Source organism: Mesoplodon bidens (genome assembly GCF_964165515.1).
Source record: "Mesoplodon bidens genome assembly, chromosome: 16".
Classification (NCBI taxonomy): domain Eukaryota; kingdom Metazoa; phylum Chordata; class Mammalia; order Artiodactyla; family Ziphiidae; genus Mesoplodon; species Mesoplodon bidens.
In genome coordinates, this window is record NC_138173.1 from 71,005,486 (window position 1) to 71,026,385 (window position 20,900).

Genomic DNA, 20,900 nt, shown 5'->3' on the forward strand with positions numbered 1-20,900 from the left:
AAAGAGGTGCCGGGTCCCTGGTACCTGGGAGTCAGAGCCCAGACCTTTCGTAAAGCTCTAGAGCCAATCTGAGATTTCCTATTGTATTTTCAAAGTAATCTATTTGTCACCCGCTTTCGCTTATGAATATATCCATTTTTTGCTTCATTGATTTCACATCTTATTTTCATTTTGATTATTCCCATTACTTTCTTTAGATTTAATTTGCTCATATTTTTCTAGGATTTTAAAGTGGGTTTGAATTCCAATTTTGACATGATTAAGTGTAAACCTTAGGCAAGTTACCTAATCACCCTGCCTCAGTTTCCTTATTAAAATGGGGATAATCCTGTTACCTAATTCCTATGGTTTCCATGAGAGGTAAACAAGATAGTACATGAAGAGAATTTCTACCCCATTCGTGTACATAGTAAGGACTGAATGCATGTTAGCAGTTATTAGCCAATTAAGTAATAACAATAAGAATATGCATTAATTGACTGCTTTAGTGAGAGAGGCTCACAATAGTTTAATGAGACAGGTACTTTAATTTTTACCATTTTGCATGTGAGAGAACAGCTATTTAGAAAGATTCCTTGTGCAAAGAAAATATACGGTAGAACCAGGACTAAAACCCAGCTCGTTCTGACTGTAAAGTCTATGCTCCGTGTATTTGCCCTTTAAAAACAAAAGTAGCTGCCACTTATAGGATATTTACCCATACACTCATTACACCAGCCCCTCTGCTAAATATTCTACATGCATTGTTTCAGTTCCTCTCTGCACATTGCTGTGACTTTGATGGTATTGCTCCTGATTTACAGATGAAGACTTTGAAACACAGAGAGGTTAACTAACTCATCAGATGTCTCACGGTGAGGACGTGGAATTGTAGCCATTCAAACAACCCATGATATTTGACATGATTTTTTAAATGTTTTTTGCTAGAAAACTAGACTACCTCTTTAGCTCTTCGTTCGATTATTTTTATTATCCAAGTTACAACTCAGGGACCGAGCTACTATTTACCATGAACCAGTTACTACCCCTACGGTTGAGCACAGCCTCTGTTTCCTCAGTTCTGTGAAACAAATATGGTGGCGGGGATGATGGTGAAGGGGATGGTATGGCTGCCAGTCATTAGCAGTTCTTACGTGCTAGGCACTCTTTCTAAGCATTTTGCACATGTTGATAGATTATATCAGCTCAAAAAAATGAGATAGCCTTATCTCCACCTGAGATAAAACAATAAGTCACCCTAGCCCTTCTCTTCTCTTGGGGAAAACTCACATAATTTCTTAGTTTTTCACTTTCTCCATCTGCCCATCTAAGGCAAAAACATTAGCCTCTCCCTCCTTTGGGGCGAAGTCTTGAGGCCAGATGAAGTCTTTACCAAGAAAACACTCAAAGCAGAATGTCTCAGAAGGCAACCCATAAATAGAGAACAGTATTTATTAGCTATTTTGTATCTCCAGGGCACAGAAGTGAGTCAAGCCAGACATCTGTCTGCTGTGCCCTTTCCAGCCACCACTTTGTATGTTAATTTCACACCCTTAACATTTATTATCCAGTTGGCTGGTTTAAATTTCTGAGATGAGGGGTGGAAGGCGGTCTTCACTCAGGGGACCCATCTTCCATCACTTTATGGAAATGAAACTCGGAGTTTGTTTACTGCTGGTCTGCGAAATCCCAGGTGGGGAAATGCTAATTGTGGAAAGATGGAGGCTTGAGGCTGAGTCAAATGTGTACCATAAAATCAGATGCATAGGAAGCCTGAATTCTGATTCTTCTCTGCCCACAGCAACCCGCTTGTATAATGACATCTCTTCGCTTTATGTGCTTTATATCACCCTAAAAAAGCATGCATGATGAATAGATTACAAACACTTATCAGAAGTGTTCCATTAGGTCCACCTTTGCTATTCACAGCAGAAGTGGTAAACAGACACCGAAAGAGACATCACAAAATGCTTGCACTACACTCACACTTATTTTGATTGATAAAGGAACTCCTTCGGTTCTCATTAGATCCTATTTCCTTCTGTCTTATGACAGTGATGACATGTACAGTATTGATTAAGGCTGATAGACTGTGAGTAGTGACAACTGGTAGCTCATTATAATATTAAAGAAAACACATGATAAAAGAAAGCAAAAAAAAATGTGCAATACGCTGAAGACTGTTTAGTTTAGGGATAAAGAGCCCTATTCATCTACATACATAAACCATCTACCACAGCCGTTGCCACATTTTCACCTGCATTAAATTCTGCACTCCCCACTGTATTTGGGCACCATTAAGTGACATACAAAATAAATTCCGTGCACCACAATGTAGAGAACATGTGTTCCATGTTCATACAGGAACAAAACAGAACAGTTGCTTCTGGGAATGCTGTTTCTTCCTATGATTTATTTATGTTATCTCTGTGTTTAGGTAGTTAGTCAAGCAATTAGGTTAAAAAAAATAGTCCATTCACCTGCTGAGGAGAGACCCCTTGAAAGAAAATAAGGTTTATTTCTCACCTTTTTCGTTCTTTCTTTTTTTACTGCAGTATAGTTGATTTACAATGTTGTGTTAATTACTGCTGTACAGCAAAGTGACTCAGTTTTTACATATATATATTCTTTTTCATATTCTTTCCCATTATGGTTTATCACAGGATATTGAATATAGTTCCCTGTGCTATACACCAGATCCTGTTGTTTATCCATTCTGTATATACGAGTTTGCATCTGCTAATCTCCAACTCCCAGTCCATCCCTCTCCCAGCCCCCTCCCCCTTGGCAACCACCAGTCTATTCTCCATGTCTGTGATTCTGTTTCCGTTCCACAGATAGGTTCATTTGTGTCGTATTTTAGATTCCACCTATAAGTGATATCATATGGTATTTGTCCTTCTCTTTCTGACTTACTTCACTTAGGATGGTAATCTCTAGGTCCATCCACGTTGCTGCAAGTGGCACTATTTCATTCTGAGTAGTATTCCATTGTATATATGTACCACATCTTCTTTATCCATTCATCTGTCGATGGACATTTAGGTTGTTTCCAAGTCTTGGTTATTGTGAATAGTGCTGCTACGCTATTTCTCATCTTATCTCCTATTTTCTTTGAAAAACTTAAAGCCAGACTCCTGGCCATTCCAACTGTGATTATTTTGGAGTGAAATGTCAGTGGACAGGGGATTGCTGGCCACCTCTGGTATGAGACACAAAAGGAGAGAATCTTTATATTGAATAATTAAAGGGCATGCACTTAGTTCCAGGGCTTTTGATAATTACCTTTCATTGTTTGTTGTTTTTTGTTTGTTTGTTTTTATCTTCCCCCAAATTGCAAACGGCAGATTCTATAATACATCAAGTTTGTAGTTAAGGTCACTACAATGATATTTCAACTTTGCTTGTTCTAACACATTCTGTCCTACAGTATAGAAATATGTTAAAATTTTTTATAGGACTAGAAAGGGGGAATGGTTAATTCTGCCAGGGTTCTTTTGGGAAAACTAAATAGATTAAATGACATCTAGTCTGTGGCTTGAGAAATTATTATAACTGTTATCAGCTCATCTCTTCAAACCTAGGGTATCATGGGATTGAAACTTTATCTGCATTTCATGTACTGTGTGTATAATATTGGGCTCAAGTGCCACTAAAGAGAGATAATTCTTCCTTTAATAAGTGTGGAAATAAGACCTTATCAGCTCGATGCTAATGAGAGGCAAATTCATGCCAAGACAAGAGTCTGAAACGTCTATATTTTTATTAGGTCTCTCAGTTGGCTCTTGCTTCTTCCTATGATTTCCTTCCATAGCAAACAGTCTGATATAGATATGGCAATCCCTCTATACTACTGTTCATTTAAGGCATGGTTCCTGGAAGCCTCTGTCTTTGTCTCTAAGACTCTGGAGAAGGTGATGATATTTTGTTATGTCTTTTAAACATCTAAGTCTGGTTTAGTTATATATATATATATATATATATATATATATATATATATATATATATATATATATATATATATATATATATATATATATATCATCTCTCTTGTTTGAAACCATACCTCTATTGCTAACTTTTTAAAGAAGTTTAGCTTTTAAAAGGGAATGCAGAACAGTAGTCGGTAGAGGAAAATATGAAGTCAGCAGTACTTTCCCCTTTTTGTAAAGTTGGGAGATATTACGATAGACTTATGAGTAACTGAGATTGATCCAGGAGAAAGAGGAAAACTTGATGGTGCAGGAGAAAGGAGGGTTGAATACAGGAACAAATCCCTCTTGGGTGAGAGGAGAGGAGATCCAGTGAAATGTGGAGTCATTGGTTAGCTTTAAATAGAGACAGAGTCAGTTCATTCATTGCAACAAAAGAGAGAGTTTGTGGTGGTCTCAGAGTGAAAGAGGCTGCATCTGACTGTAGGCTATAGGGACCCAGTTCAACTGGCTTGGCCAGGGCTGTAGCCTGAGACAGCTTGCACTGGGGACTTCTCATCTTTGCTTCTCTTTGCACGTTGCTTTGAGTCGCTTTAACTTTAGATCCATTTTTTGTCCGTGGTGGAGGATCTGCTCAACAGTAGCACATACCCTCACAGCTGCGCCACCCTGCCTGGTACAGGTTGGAAAACCGTCCCACAGAAGCTCTCCAATGGCTCTGATTTGGGTCACATGCACACCCTTGGCCAAACCAGGAGGCAAGGTTCAGTACTCACCACTTGACCAACTGCTGTAGCTAGGAGGTAGGGTCTTATACAAAGGTTGCAAGCTCCCTTTTGAATCCTATGGTGAGTAAAGAGAGGGGCACCCCGATCCAAAAACACAGGCATGACCACAGGCAAGATTCTACCGATGTGCACAGTTTTCCCAACTTGGTGTCCATGATTGCCAATTGCATCCTAGATAGATTTGCCAATTCTCAGCCTGGCACTCCCAGGGTATAGTTCCAAGTTTCCCTTATGACCTCATCTCCTACCATTCCTCTTCGCATACCTGGCACTTCCTGCTTAAAGGTATTTCCTCCTATTGCTCCATCCACTTCATTTCTATCCGGTTGCCCAGCCATCCAATCTATTAATTAGACATTCATTGAGTTCCTCTACGTGGCAAGAGCTATGCTGGCACAGAAGCCACAAAATGAAGGCGATATTATCTCTATGATGAAGGATGAATGAGATATTGTCTCTGTTATGAAGCATTTACAACTGGATGGGCAAGACACACGTGCAAAAATTCCGTTACCAATGTGAAAATACACAGATATGCCCGGGTGGCATAGAAGCAGAGTGGAGATACCTGGCTAAGCCTGGGGCTACCAGGGGAGGCTTCCTGGGAGAGATGATGCCTTCACTGACTCCGAAAGTTAAATACATGAGGAACAGAGGGAACGAGGATCATGAAAAAAACAGAGCAGTGTGGGCACGAGTAAGAAGTGAAAAACCACAGTGACCAGAGTGGGAGGCTATATCCTTGACATCAGCCAAGGCATAGGGCAAATGTGATCCCCTTCAGGAATATTTCCCCGACTTAGAGAGTTAAAAAAAATTATATCTTAGGCTCCTATGCCACTTTCTTTGCGCCTTTTAAAGACCCTAGTTACTTTTCATGTGTTGAATTGCTGGCTTATTTTTCCCCTCCCCTTTCTAGAGTGTGAGCTCTTTTCAGATAGGGATTGCATCCCTCTATCCCAACATTAACAGCAGACAATCTCACATACAGTAGGCATTAGTAAATGTGGCCTAATGAACCTATGCAAAAAATTAGAAATAGACCCATTCAGGACATGCCCTAGTTCTGCTGAATTCAATATCTAAGCTTGCAAAGGGATTCTCATAGGACAGAGTGCATATGAAGTGGTTTCCATTGAAAGGTCTATTGATCTCATGAAGAAGTGGCAATGCGTTTGGGGAGGGAGATGAAGCAAGATTTTTTTTTTAACATCTTTATTGGAGTATAATTGCTTTACAATGTTGTGTTAGTTTCTGCTGTATAACAAGGTGAATCAGCTATACATATACATATAACTCCATATCCCCTCCCTCTTGCGTCTCCCTTCTTCCCTCCCTATCCCACCCCTCTAGGTGATCACAGAGCACCGAGCTGATCTCCCTGTGCTATGTGGTTGCTTTCCACTAGCTATCTGTTTGACATTTGGTAGTGTATATATGTCAATGCCACTCTCTCACTGGTTTATCAATTTTGTTTATCTTCTCAAAGAAACAGCTTTTAGTTTTATTGATCTTTGCGATCTTTTCCTTCTCTTCTTTTTCACTTATTTCTGATCTGATCTTTATGATTTCTTTCCTTCTGCTAATATTGAGGTTTTTTTGTTCTTCTTTCTCTAGTTGCTTTAGGTGTAAGGTCAAGTTGTTTACTTGAGATTTCTCTTGTTTCTTGAGGTAGGATTGTATTGCTATCAATTTCCCTCTTAGAACTGCTTTTGCTGTATCCCACAGGATTTGGGCTGTTGTGTTTTCATTGTCATTTGTTCCTAGGTATTTTTTTATTTCCTCTTTGATTTCTTCAGTAATCTCTTGTTTATTTAGTAGTGTATTGTTTAGCTTCCGTGTGTTTGTATTTTCTACAGTTTTTTTCCTGTAATTGATATCTAGTCTCATAGTGTTGTGGTGAGAAAAGATACTTGATATGATTTCAATTTTCTTAAATTTACCAAGGCTTGATTTGTGACACAAGATATGATCTATTTTGGAGAATGTTCCATGAACACTTGAGAAGAAAGTGTATTCTGTTGTTTTTGGATGGAATGTCCTATAATATCAATTAAGTCCATCTTGTCTAATGTGTCATTTAAAGCTTGTGTTTCCTTATTTATTTTCATTTTGGATGATCTGTCCATTGGTGAAAGTGGGGTGTTAAAGTCCCCTAGTATGATTGTGTTACTGTTGATTTCCCCTTTTATGGCTGTTAGCATTTGCCTTATGTGTTGATGTGCTCCTAGGTTGGGTGCATAAATATTTTCCATTGTTATATCTTCTTCTTGGATTGATCCCTTGATCATTATGTAGTGTCCTTCTTTGTCTCTTGTAATAGTCTTTATTTTAAAGTCTATTTTTTCTGATATGAGAATTGCTACTCCAGCTTTCTTCTGATTTCCATTTGTATGGATTATCTTTTTCCATCCCCTCACTTTCAGTCTGTATGTGTCCCTAGGTCTCAAGTGGGTCTATTGTAGACAGCATATATATGGATCCTTTTTTTTTTGTATCCATTCAGCTAGTCTATGTCTTTTGGTTGGAGCACTTAATCCATTTACATTTAAAGTAATTATCGATATGTATGTTCCTATTCCCATTTTCTTAATTGTTTTGGGTTTGTTATTGTAGGTCTTTTCGTCTCTTGTGTTTCCTGCCTAGAGAAGTTCCTTTAGCATTTGTTGTAATGCTGGTTTGGTGGTGCTGAATTCTCTTAGCTTTTGCTTGTCTGTAAAGGTTTTAATTTCTCTGTCGGACCTGAAGGAAATTTTTGCTGGGTAGAGTCATCTTGGTTGCAGGTTCTTCCCTTTCATCACTTTAAATATGTCCTGCCACTCCCTTTTGGCTTTCAGAGTTTCTGCTGAAAGATCAGCTGTTAACCTTATGGGGATTCCCTTGTGAGTTATTTGTTGCTTTTCCCTTGCTGCTTTTTATATTTTTTCTTTGTATTTAATTTTTGATAGTTTGATTAATATGTCTTGATGTGTTTCTCCTTGGATTTATCCTGTATGGGACTCTCTGCGCTTCCTGGACTCGATTAACTATTTCCTTTCCCATATTAGGGAAGTTTTCAACTATAATCTCTTCAAATATTTTCTCAGTCCCTTTCTTTTTCTCTTCTTCTTCTGAGACCCCGAATGTTGGTGCATTTTAATGTTGTCCCAGATGTCTCTGAGACTGTCCTCAATTTTTTTCATTCTTTTTTTTTATTCTGCTCTGTGGTAGTTATTTCCACTATTTTATCTTCCAGGTCACTTATCCGTTCTTCTGCCTCAGTTATTCTGCTATTGATTCCTTCTGGAGAATTTTTAATTTCATTTATTGTGTTGTTCATCATTGTTTGTTTGCTCTTTAGTTCTTCTAGGTCCTTGTTAAACGTTTCTTGTATTTTCTCCATTCTATTTCCAAGATTTTGGATTATGTTTATTATCATTACTCTGAATTCTTTTTCAGGTAGACTGCCATTTCCTTTTCATTTGTTTGGTCTGGTGGGTTTTTACCTTGCTCCTTCATCTGCTGTGTATTTCTCTGTCTTCTAATTTTGCTTAACTTACTGTGTTTGGGGTCTCCTTTTCACAGGCTGCAGGTTCGTAGTTCCTGTTGTTTTTGGTGTCTGCTTCCAGAGGAAAAGGTTAGTTCAGTGGGTTGTGTAGACTTCCTGATGAAGGGTGTGGTGCCTGTGTTCTGGTGGATGAGGCTGGATCTTGTCTTTCTGTTGGGCAGGACTGCTTCTGGTGGTGTGTTTTGGGGTCTGTGAACTTATCATGATTTTAGACAGCCTCTCTGCTAATGGGTGGGGTTGTGTTCCTGTCTTGCTAGTTGTTTCGCATGGGGTGTCCAGCACTGGAGCTTACTGGTCGTTGAGTGGAGCTGGGTCTTAGTGTTGAAACGGAGATCCCCGGGAGACCTCTCGCCAATTTGTATTATGTGGGTCCGGGAGGTCTCTCTTGGTCCAATATCCTGAACTTGGCTCTCCCACCTCAGAGGCTCAGGCCTGACACCCGACCGGAGCACCAAGACGCTGTCAGCCACACAGCACAGAAGAAAAGGGAGAAGAAAAAGAAATAAATAAAATAAAATAAAATAAGTTATTAAAATAAAAAATAAAAAACTATTACTAAAATTTAAAAAGTATTTTTAGAAAAAAGAAGAGAGCAATGAAACCAATAAACAAATCCACCAGTGATAACAAGTGCTAAAAACTAAACTAAGATAAACACAGAAATCAGCAAGTAGTCAGTTGCCTACAGCAAACGCCAAGTCTACAGTTGCTCCCAAAGTCCACTGCCTCAATTTTGGGATGATTCGTTGTCTCTTCAGGTATTCCACAGATACAGGGTACATCAAGCTGATTGTGGAGATTTAACCCACTGTTCCTGAGGCTGCATGGAGAGATTCCCCTTTCTCTTCTTTGTTCACACAGCTCCTGGGGTTCAGCTTTGGATTTGGCCCTGCCTCTGCATGTAGGTCTCTCTGTGGCATGTGTTCCTCACCCACACAGGATGAGGTTAAAGGAGCGGCTGATTAGGGGGCTTTGGCTCACTCAGGCTGGCGGGAAGGGAGGGGTACGGAATGCAGGGCGAGCCTGCGGAGGCAGAGACCGGCGTGACGTTACAACAGCCTGAGGCGCACAGTGTGTTCTCCCGGGGAAGTTGTCCCTGGATCACGGGACCCTGGCAGTGGCCGGCTGCACAGGCTCCCGGGAGGGGAGGTGTGGATAGTGACCTATGCTTGCACACAGGCTTCTTGGTGGCTGCAGCAGCAGCCTTAGCGTCTCATGCCCGTCTCTGGTGTCCACACTGATAGCTGCAGCTCATTCCTGTCTCTGGAGCTCGTTTAGGCCATGCTCTGAACCCCCTCTCCTTGTGCACCCCAAAACAATGGTCTCTTGCCTCTTAGGCAGGTCCAGACTTTTTCCCGGACTCCCTCTTGGCTAGCTGTGGCACACTAGCCCACTTCAGGCTGTGTTCACTCAGCCAACCCCAGTCCTCTCCCTGGGGTCTGACCTCCGAAGCCCGAGCCTCAGCTCCCAGCCCCTGCCTACCCCGGCGGGTGAGCAGACAAGCCTCTCAGGCTGGTGAGTGCTGGTCAGCACCGATCCTCTGTGCGGAAATCTCTCTGCTTTGCCCTCTGCACCCCTGTTGCTGCGCTCTCCTCCGTGGCTCCAAAGCTTCCCCCCCACCCGGCCACCCCCTGTTTCCGCCAGTGAAGGGGCTTCCTAGTATGTGGAAACTTTTCCTCCTTCACAGCTCCCTCCCAGAGGTGCGGGTCCTGTCCCTATCCTTTTGTCTCTGTTTATTCTTTTTTCTTTTGCCCTACCTAGGTACGTGGGGAGTTTCTTGCCTTTGGGGAAGTCTGAGGTTTTCTGCCAACGTTCAGTAGGTGTTCTGTAGGAGTTGTTCCACATGTATATGTGTTTTTGATGTATTCATGGGGAGGAAGGTGATCCCATGTCTTACTCCTCCGCCATCTTGAAGGTCCCCCCCGGCAGCAGCATTTTTAAATCTACATCATAGGTCATCACAATGGGAAGACCGGTGAAAGCAATTTCACACTGAAACACTCTCCTGCTGCCTGTAACTTGGCTCAGCAAATGTCACCCCACAACTATTTACTACCATATTTATTGTTTTGACATTAGCTTATAAATAATGCCAGCCTAGAGACCAAGGGATGATGCTATGCAACAGCAGCTGTGATGGGATGGTCCAGAAAGGCAACGAAAGCCTCACTAACATCTGAGGAGGAGGCGTTCAAAGTAAACTCCAGCAATTACCAAGAATCATAACTTACCCCATAAAAACAGTCTGAGCAAAGCCTAAATGGTGCTTAAAATAGCATTTCTCGCCAAAACTGCCTCATAAAATTGCAGAACCCAGTTGAGATAGCTATATCTGTCATAGGCCTTCAGGCAAATAAACCTCAGATTGATGGGGATGATGTCAAATGGAATTCCTTTGGGTTTTATATTCACATTGACATACTGATTCCAGGCCCCAGATGAGAGCTGGGAGCCAAATGGTTTATTAGTCATGTTTTTCAAAGTGAGAGCTGAGGGATATAAAGAAACTTAGCGGGGGAAATCCTATTGTTGATATTGTGCACGATCATTGTAAAACTCTGAATGCTTTATGATGGTCTTTCCACATCATACATTAAACTTATATTTTCCCAAATCATTTTTGCATCTCTGTTCTGCTGCTAGGAAGATGGCTTTCTAGAATGAGCCATAGCCATGATTCCTATCATCTCAACAGCTCTGATCACCGTTTTCCAGTGAAAAGGGAGGCATCCAACCTCTCTGCATTTAAGTTCCCTCATTGGCTACTTGGGTGATTTTGATACCTCCGTCCTAGTTTTGCTGGGATGATTAAGTGAGCAAGAGGGGTTCTAGAGAGTGCTAAGTCTGATGCCTGGTACCCAGGAAGCACACAACTAATTTTTATTGTTTTAGGTTTTACATTTAGGTCTGTTATCATTTTGAATTAATTTTTTCAGCGGCTACAATGTATGGAATAAGATTCATTATTTTGCATATGGGTATCTAATTATATGAACACTATTTGTTTAAAAAGGCTATCCTTTGTTCATTGAATTGCTCTTGCAGCATTATTGCAAATCAATTGACCAAGTACTTGTAAATTTTTTCCTGTACTTTTAATTATTTTTTCTTTGATCTATACATCTATCCATTCTCTAATACCACACTGGTTTGACTACTGTAGCTTTATAGTAAGTCTGGAAACATTTAGTGTGAATACTGAATAGTTCTTATATTCCAAAATTATTTTGAATATTTCATTTCCTTTTATTTTCCATACAATCTTTAGAATCAGTCTATCAATTTCTACCAAAAACGCTGCTGGTATTTATTTGGAATTACATTGAATTTGTAGATTGGTTTAAGGAGAACTGACATCTTAAAATTGATTCTTCCAATTTATGAACATAGTATATCTCTCCATTAACTCAGGTCTTCCTTGATTTCTTTAATTAAGATTTTGTAGTTTTCAGCACAAAGATCTTTCAGGTATTTTGTAAGAGTTATACTTAAATATTTCATGTTCTTTGATTCCATGGTAAATGGTAAGGGTTTATTTCAAATTGCAGTTGTTCATTACCAGGATATAAAAATGTGTTGTATATTGATCTGGTATTCAGCAATCTTGCTAACTTCATTTATTAGTTTTATGAGGTTATTTTGCAGATTCTTTGAGATTTTCTACATGGAAAAAAAATCACATTGTATATGAAGAGACAGTTTTATTTCTTCCTTTCCAAGCTCTATGTTTTTTGTTGTTGTTGCTTGTTTTTGTTTTATTTCTTTTTTGCCTCATTGCACTAAGACCTCTGGTTGATTTTGAATGAGTCATGAGTTCTTAGGTTGTTCTTAGGTTGAAGGAATTTAGTTGCCTTTAGGTAGGATGTTAATTCTACTTTTCTTTGTATGTGTATTTCATCAGGTTGAGGATCCCCTTATATTCTTATTTTGCTGAGAAATATTTCTTAAAAATCAAGAATGATGTTGAATTTTGTCAAAGGCTTTTATTTTTTGCATCTACTAAATTATCATGTTTTTTTCTTCTTTATTCTGTTGGTACGATGAGTCTTATTGATTGATTTTCAAATGTTGAGCTAGCCTAGCATTCGCAGAGTAAAACTACTTGGTCATAATGCATTATACATTTTATAAACTGTTGGAATTGATTTGCTAGGTTTTCAAAAATCGTATTTCAATCTGTGTTCATAAGGGGTCATGGCCTGTAGTTTTCAGATATTCTATATTTTTGTCATTTTTCAATAATTTTTATCTTTCAAGAAATGTATTCACTTTGACTAGCTTGTTATATTTGTTGTTGTGTTGTTGATAATCTTTCCTTTCTACAATTTTAATGTCTTAAGACCTAAGGTAATAACCCCTCTTTTATTCCTGATGTTGGCAATGTGTGTCCTCTCTTTTTCTCTTTTTTCCTGATTGGTCTGACTCTAGGCTTATCAAATTTATTGATCTTTCCAAAGAACTAGCTTTTGATTTCATTGAATTTCCATTTGTCAATGTTTTATTTCATTGACTTACATTGGAATATTAATTTTTTCCTTCCTTTTACTTCTTTCTGTTTAATTTGATTTTCTTTTTCTAGGTCCTTCTGGTGAAAGTTGGTCAACAATGCAAATTTATTTGGCTAGCTAATAGCACAGCAGTAATGTTTAATGTGTAATTAGCATTTTAAACCATAGAACCAGCCCTATAGACCTGGAAGGATTTTCCCTTGACCTGGCTGCTGATAAACTGGCAGTTACTTCATATGACTACAGGATGTGACAAAGGAAATAATGAAAGAATGCCAGGGATTTAGAGAACCTTGTATGCAGGGCTAAGTAATTGCCCTTTTGTTAAAGTATATTGACAGATTTGAGTTGTAGAAACATTGTTCTGGCTTTAGTGAGAATAGATAAGAATGGGCCTGAGTAGAGATAAACTTCCCAGGTGGCTCCTGCAATAGTACAGGAATGTGATAACATGTCTTAACTAAAGTAGGGGTGGTGAGGAGGGAGGAAAAATGCAGACTTAAAAGATTGGAGGGATAGACTTTGTGATGTGGAGGGACCGGAGGAAAGAGAAAAAGGATGACACCCTGGTGGCTGGCTCAGGTAGTGGGCAGGAAAATGATAGACTGAGAATATAGGAAGCAATTTATTCAATGAATATAATGCCTCTATACACACACACATATGGCAGTGATTTGGGGCATCTTGGTTTTAAATACCGATGGAATTTCCAGCTTGAGAGGTCCAAGGACTATTGGATGAGCCGATTTTGCTATCTGGAGAGGGGTCTGAGTGGAGACATGGAACATAGATTTGATGAATTCTGTATCAAAAAAAGTTATAAAATTCTTATGAAACCGGACATTATTGGTCACAGAGAGGTTTTCCAGGAATATAATCTTCTCTGACACTGGACTCTATTCATGGTCATGAGATGTATACTAGAAAACGTCACATATTTCCAAAGGAAAAATTAATTTCAAAAATTAACTTCACGATTAAATTAATTTTATGTTGAGAGAATTAATTCCATGATGATCTCTGCTTTGAAAGCTGATTTGGTCAGCTGGAAGGAAAGCCTGTTACGAACAGTAATAGAAATAGCAGGAAGACATTCTTGCTACAGAAGGTATTTTTATGGTTGATTTTTCTTATTTCCGAAGTAACACTTGCACATAATTTTGTTGCTGTGTTAAAGTAGTACTGTGTGTCTTCCAGTCCCAGGCCTCAATCACTCTACCTAGTAACCCTCACACCCCTATTTCCCAGAGGCAGCCACTTTCTATACTTTGGATTGTCTAATTTAGCAGTTAATTTCATATGTAAAAATAACATGCTATTTCATCTTTTATATATTTAAATATATTTCTTATCTTCCATTTGGGGTAGAGAATTTAGTTTTTGTAACTCCTTCTGAGAGGCACAGAGCCTTCTCTTTATCTGAAATTCTCAAAATAATAACACCATAATTTTAAGTAAGTCCATATTTAATGTTTACACTAATATGACCATGTAAATAGTGTCCTCTGCTAAGTCACGTAGTCTACTACCATTATGTTTCTATTCTTATATGACTTTTTGTTTTATAAAAAAGTTAACTATGTTCTCATTTTATGTGATTAGGAGTTGTCTATGCACTGATCACTAATTCTTGCCCTCAACACCCTCCCCCAGATCTATGAACTTCTCTCTGTACTATTTTCTATTTGATAATCAGCTCCATTTACCTACTCAGTTTTTATTCCAAACTTCCCTCCTGAATCTCTCTAGTTTCCTGTTCCCATCTATATTGGAGAATGTGGCTAGCTCTACAGGTGCAGATACCTCGTGATAACTTTACTTGTAAGTTGAGATTGCTCAGTGAGGAGGTAGTGAGTAAGAGGGAAGAGAAGAGGGCAAAAAAGGTAGAAATTCCTATTTAATCATCTCAGACAAAAAAGGGGAGAGAGGGCAACTTCTTCCTGAAGTCCAGTAATTGGTTTATTTGGGCTCAACCTCCAAAGTTGCAAATGCTTTACTGTCACCTTAAATTTCTCCTTCAACCTTCTTCCTGGACTTACTTTCTTTTCTGCCTTCATCTACCTACAATCATTTTTCTGTAGACTTCACGTAGAGTGTAACCTATGATCACCTGCTTTTCCCCTCAGACCCCTGCACTTTGTTTATTCTTTCTTTAATTTGTTATGTTTACCCTGCTTACTTCCAGAGAATTCTTGAAATGAAACAGATCTTTTTATCAGTCTGCCTTCTACTGAGCCCCTGATGCTTGATCTCTGAGCACCTCCATCAGTCCTCTCCCCTTCCCCTGCTCTGCCCTGGGAGGTGCTCCCCCCCCCTCTGGCATGTGCCAAGCTCTGAAGACCCCACTCCTTGCAGATATACCTGTTCAGTCTGTTCCCAGCTGACTGAGCCACTCTTGGGTATAGAAGGGTCTATTGACCCTCTATCTTTCAGGATGCTCCATCATTTGGGAAAGGAAAAGAACTGTCACCTAGAGGATGGTCCCTCCTAGATACAAACTGCAAATCCCACGTCCTGTCACTCCTACGTGGGAGGGCAGTATCATGGCAGAGCCTGCCCCGTCACTAGTCACCTACATGGATTCTATACATTTGTTACATCGAGTCCCCATTTTTAGTAAATGCCTCCCTTCCACTAAGTTTAGATGCTCCTTAAGGCAGCAGCAGAACATTTTGTATTCACTGCAGTCATGGGCATAAGAAGAGTCAAGTCACTTGCTGCTTCTCCATCTTCAGCTGGACCTGGGTACCAGCTAACATCATCAAAGGTTGTCAGCGTCCGTCCTCAGAGACTGCAGGAGGAGATTAATCCCTACCCTTATGCTCTCAAGGGAGTGGTCCGTGCTGAAAGTTTCCTCTGCCCTGCAGAGAAACAGGTGCCAGAGAAAACAGAAAAAGTCTTTCTCTTTTTCTTTTCTCTTTTTCTCCATGTCAGACAAGGAGCTGACATGTTTACCTTAAATCACCTCCGCTGCAAGGGGATGCAGGTCTCCAGAACAACCACAGGATTAAAGCAATAAAATTCAAAGTCTCTAGCTCTAATTAACAGAAGGAACTACAAGAAGCTGGGCATCGTGGTCATGGTCAAAGCTAAAGGTTTAATCAGACTCTCTAAATATGACTTGAATCTCAAACAAATTATTTTCATATTTTAAAATTCCAAACTCTTTTATAAGATTTTTTTTTTTTACTCAAAAAAGAAAATCTCACACAGCAACTGTAAACATCACATTTCTGAGCTTTTTCTTAACAGAAACTTGAAAGCCTGACTCATTAATCAACCACGGCAGACATGGCAACCCACCCTCCCGGAAACCTTCTTTTCCTCCTCCATTTATGGGATTTGATTTGCTTTTATATTCCTTGGTTAGGTGTATCTGGCCTCTAAATATTCTCCCTTCCTCTATCTCTCATTCTTCTCTTCTCCCGAGATTCTGTCCCATGGAGTTTCTTAAATCTCTTTCCCAAAGTAATACAGGCACCCAGGTCCCAACCAGGATGCCAATTAGCCATCTCACTCTGGGTACCACCTGGACTTACTGGTGCCATTCAAGCAGGTACCCTGAGATGCTCGCTGAGTTTTAGCATGGCATGATTCACCTTGGACTGAAACAATTCAGATGAGCCACAGGGTGAAGCCGTCCAGACTTTTACAAGTCACTGCCTTGGTGCCCTTGCTGTGCCTCTGGAGCTAGTGGTGCCTGAGGGAACCAATCCCATGATTGCCTGTCAAGAAGGAAACTGAAGCATAGCCCAGAGCCATACGAGATCATCAATGGTGGGTTCTGGAGTTAACACTGAACCTATGCCTCTGACCTCAAAATTCAGTCTTCTTTTATGACTCTTCACAGCCTACACAGTATCTTCCCCCTAAATAAATTAAGCAATTCAAATCAGAGATAGAGCACCACACAATGCTGGCCATCTTCTTGGGAGACCTGGGAATCCTCCTTCAGAAAGTCAGGTCCTCGGAGCTTGGAGCACCCATACCCTGAAGCCGATGGACATCCAAGTGGCATTGCTCACTAATGACTGAACTTCGAGTGCATCTCTTCCTCCATCCTTTCTACTTTCACAGCTGCCTCCATTCTGTCAGTTAAGGTGATGAGAGCTGCTGAAAATCCATCAATGTATCACCACTTCTGCATAACACTGACTTATGACTGACAATTTATACCCGTCAGAACTCAGAGAGGATATTGCAATTCCCCAAGGCAGGGCCGCAGGAGGGGTCTGTCTCTTCACCTGAGGCAGCCTGCAAGATGGAAGAGCAGAGGCTCGGGGGGAGTTAGAAGGTCAACACGTATAGGGGTGGTCTGTGGTCTCCAGCTGAGAAAGCAAAAAATTAATACAGCATTAGTTTAAAGCTTTGGAAGAATGTTCCACAAGACACATTCCACTAAATTATTGTTTCGTGGATGTTAATAATAGTGCCTTTTGGGAAGTTTCTGTAGTGAAATAGGGTAGAAAACAACAGCTCAACCAGGTTTATTTGGGATTATTTCTACAGGACTGTGTGTAAGCATTTTCCAAACATACTAAAAAAAGCATTCTGCAAAGCCTATTTTGCAGAATACATTTTGTTTTTTCCTACTGATTTCTTTGTTTCTGTCATATATTCTTCTTTTGTCTCCACAATAGTTCTGTGACTTAGTTATGGTTCTAAGTCCCACTTTGAAGATGAGGAACATGGAGGTTTAGCAAAATACGGATATTTCCAGGGCCACGTGGATCACAAGTGGTAGAACTTTGGGTTGGTTTGCTGGCTGCAGGATCAGCTCTGGATATGCTCTGCAGTCACCCTTGGAAGACCCTACTTTTTCAATCTTCACATTGGATAATATTATTACTCAGTTCTTAGAGGGTAAAAAGAGTTTCAAATGCAAATGTAGCATAAAATACAAAGTTCTCTATAAATGCTAGTTATACTATTGCAGAAATTCACTAGCCCTAACATCTTTATATGTAAATTCAAACCTTTGGCCGACATGATTTTTTAGTCTCTTCCAGTTCAGTAGGTCTCAGATTTGGGTAAGATAAGACTAAATGAGGGTCAGAACACTTGGGCTAAGGTGACAACTGTGGGATACCAGGGAGATTGTGTCCCTTCTCCAAGTTTCAAATCTGGATTTTTAAATAATTTTTTTTTCTTCTTCTCTCCTCCTCCCCTCCTCCTTTTTCTCCTTCCCCCTTCCCCCTCCTTTTCCCCCGTCCCCCTCCTTTTCCTCCTTCCCCCTCCTTTTCCTCCTTCCCCTCTTCCTCTTCCTCCTTCTTCTTCTTCTTGATGTACTGTTGATTTACAATGTGTTACTTTCAGGTGTACAGCAAAATGATTCAGTTATACATACATATTTATCTATTCTTTTTCAGATTCTTTTCCCTTATAGGTTATTAGAAGGTATTCAGTAGAGTTCCCTGTGCTATACAGTAAGTCCTTGTTGGTTATCTATTTTATATATAGTATTTTGTATATATTTAATATTTTTTTATTTTTAAATGGTGCATCGTATTGTTTCCTCTGACTCTTATAGAGCTTTTGGAAATCTAATGTGGTAATAAACATGTGAATCGTTCCATGAGAATACACTGAATTGTATGTTATAAGCTACTCGCATTATTCTCTTCCCTGTGACATGAAGGATGGCCGCAATTGCGGGTGATTTTTGTCTGAGCCTTTTGCTCAGGGGAAGGAACATGCAAACAGCAGGGAGAAGCACAAGTGGAAAATAGGACACGGATGAAGTAAATCTTTCATGAAGATGCAGAAGGGTCGTTAGGACAGAGCCTTCGGCTGCCTGGCTGGCTAATTTCCTAGACAGAATTCCTCCACTCCTGAGAACAAACAGCACATTGTGACAAAAATGAGAATCATTTCTTTCTGAAGGAATATTGTTTTATTCAGGCAAAAAGGGCAGACAGCAGAGAGCAGAAGTACAAAGGGCAAATTGAAATTGGAGGACAGAGCTTAAAGGAAGGCTTATGGGTATTTTTAAAAACAAAAGTAGGACATGACTTAAAACATTAAAAGAAGAAAGCATCATCTAAATGTACACGTATAGCATGATTAGAACTATATATAAAAAAGCAATGCATAGGAAAAAAGTCCATGAGAAAATTCACCATATGTTGTTAAGAATGGATGCTTGGATTATTGTTAGTTGCAAAGACCAAAATTTACTGAGAATTTATCTATTCCAGATACAATCCACATGTTAGCTTGGAACAACCCAGCTGAGTAAATTTCATATTCCATTTCACAGGCGAGGAAGTTAACATTTGGAAAGATTTTTGTTGTTGCTGTGTCTTGTCTTTAATCTTTCATGTTATAAGCAGGTGTTATGGTTTAATTTTAAAAATTTGACTAATACATGTGTGATGAATCATAATTATTTCAACTTGCCTTAAGGTTTATAAAAGTGAACAGATCATGAGAACACATTTTTCCTGGTTGTCGTTCCTCATCACTGACTTCCTTCCACGATAACGTTGTGAGTTTTTCTTTCCCCTTTGCCTTTCTCCACATTCTTTTTCAACTCTTGCTGTTCTTGGAACCCAACCCATTCATCTATTCCCCCGGCCAGATCTTCATCCTCTCCATTCTGTGACTTTTAACTCATAAGCTGCAGAAGCCATTCCTGGAGCAACGCTACATGTTATCTGCACATTCTCTTTCTAGCAAAAGGCTCAGTGAGGCGGAAAAATGGAGGGGTTGTCACCTTATCCCAGTGGCCATCATGGATCCCAGCATGGAGCTTTGTCCAGTCAGGTTCTCTGCAACCTTTGTAAAAGCCTCTCCCCCAGATTTTCTGCTGGTTTAGCTCAGAGAATATGCACCACCTCGTTCTTGGCCCCTTTCTCTTCCCCTCCCCAGTCCCCTCTTTCACCTCTTCCCCATATACTGCAGGCCGTCCTCACCAGAATCTCTGACTGCAGGAAAGGGTGAATCAATCAATGTCACTTTAAAATAATAAAATAATAGTCAATGTTTTTAAAGTAGTGACAAACACTGTTTTGAATATTTTACCCATAATATTTAATTTAATTCTTTTAACTATTCTAAGAGGTAGGCACCTTTATCATTCCCATTTACAAAGGAGGAAACTTGGCACAGAGAACTTAATTAACTCACCCAAGGTAAGACAGCTGGTAAGTGGTGGTGCTTTTATATACGTTCAAATATATGGAATTTAGCTCTAATATAAACATTTTCTTAATGGATAAGCAGTGAGAGGAAGATATCTAGGAAGGAAGAAACAAACCCTCCCAAGCCCCACCTTCCCAATAACCAAATATCAAGGTCAAGCTTGGTGAGCCTGAGTGACAGCAATACATCCTAAACATCACATGTCTGTGGGCCATCAGCGAGAATCTTATTGCAAAAACATTGACAATTCTAATATTCCTATAATTTCTATTACTAAGTTATACTTTAATTGTTGATTTCTAACTTAATCATATTGAAGTCACAAAAAATGGTCTGCAAGCTACTGATTCTTTGGCCGGTAGTCATTTTTGTCCAAGTGTTTTAGTAAAGAATGTATGTTCTCTGCTTAGAGACAGGCTCTATGTAAGTCCTCTAAAACAAGTCTGTGGATATACATAAAATCAAATTAACAATCCCTGCCTGGGACCTGATGCGCTTCTTGAATGACGCATTCTTCTCTTTCATCAATTTGGAAATTCACAGCCTTGGAGACCGTCTCAGCCCCACTCTCTCTAATCCTTCCCACTTTGCTCCTTCTTGAGCTCCTGTAAGATATATGTTGGATTTGCTCATTTTAGTTTCCACATCTCCTGACCTCTCTTTTAAATTTTCCCCATGTTGTTTTTCTGTGTTGCATTCTGGGTAAATACATGCAATTCCATGTTCTAGTTTCCTAATTATTTCTTCAGTTGTGTACATTTGGGCTGTCTAATTTGTCCATTGTGATTCTAATTGCAATGACTATATTTTTCATTTCTGCAAGTGCTGTTTGGTTCTTTTACAAAAATGACTGGCTTTTCTAGATAAGATCTCAATTCTGTCTCACTTGTTTAGTCATTCATAATTTAAATTTTAAAAAATATATTTATTTTTAATCTATATCAAAATATTATCTTAAAGTCTGGGGAGTCTAAATAGCTTGCTTGTTTGCTTGCTTTGTATT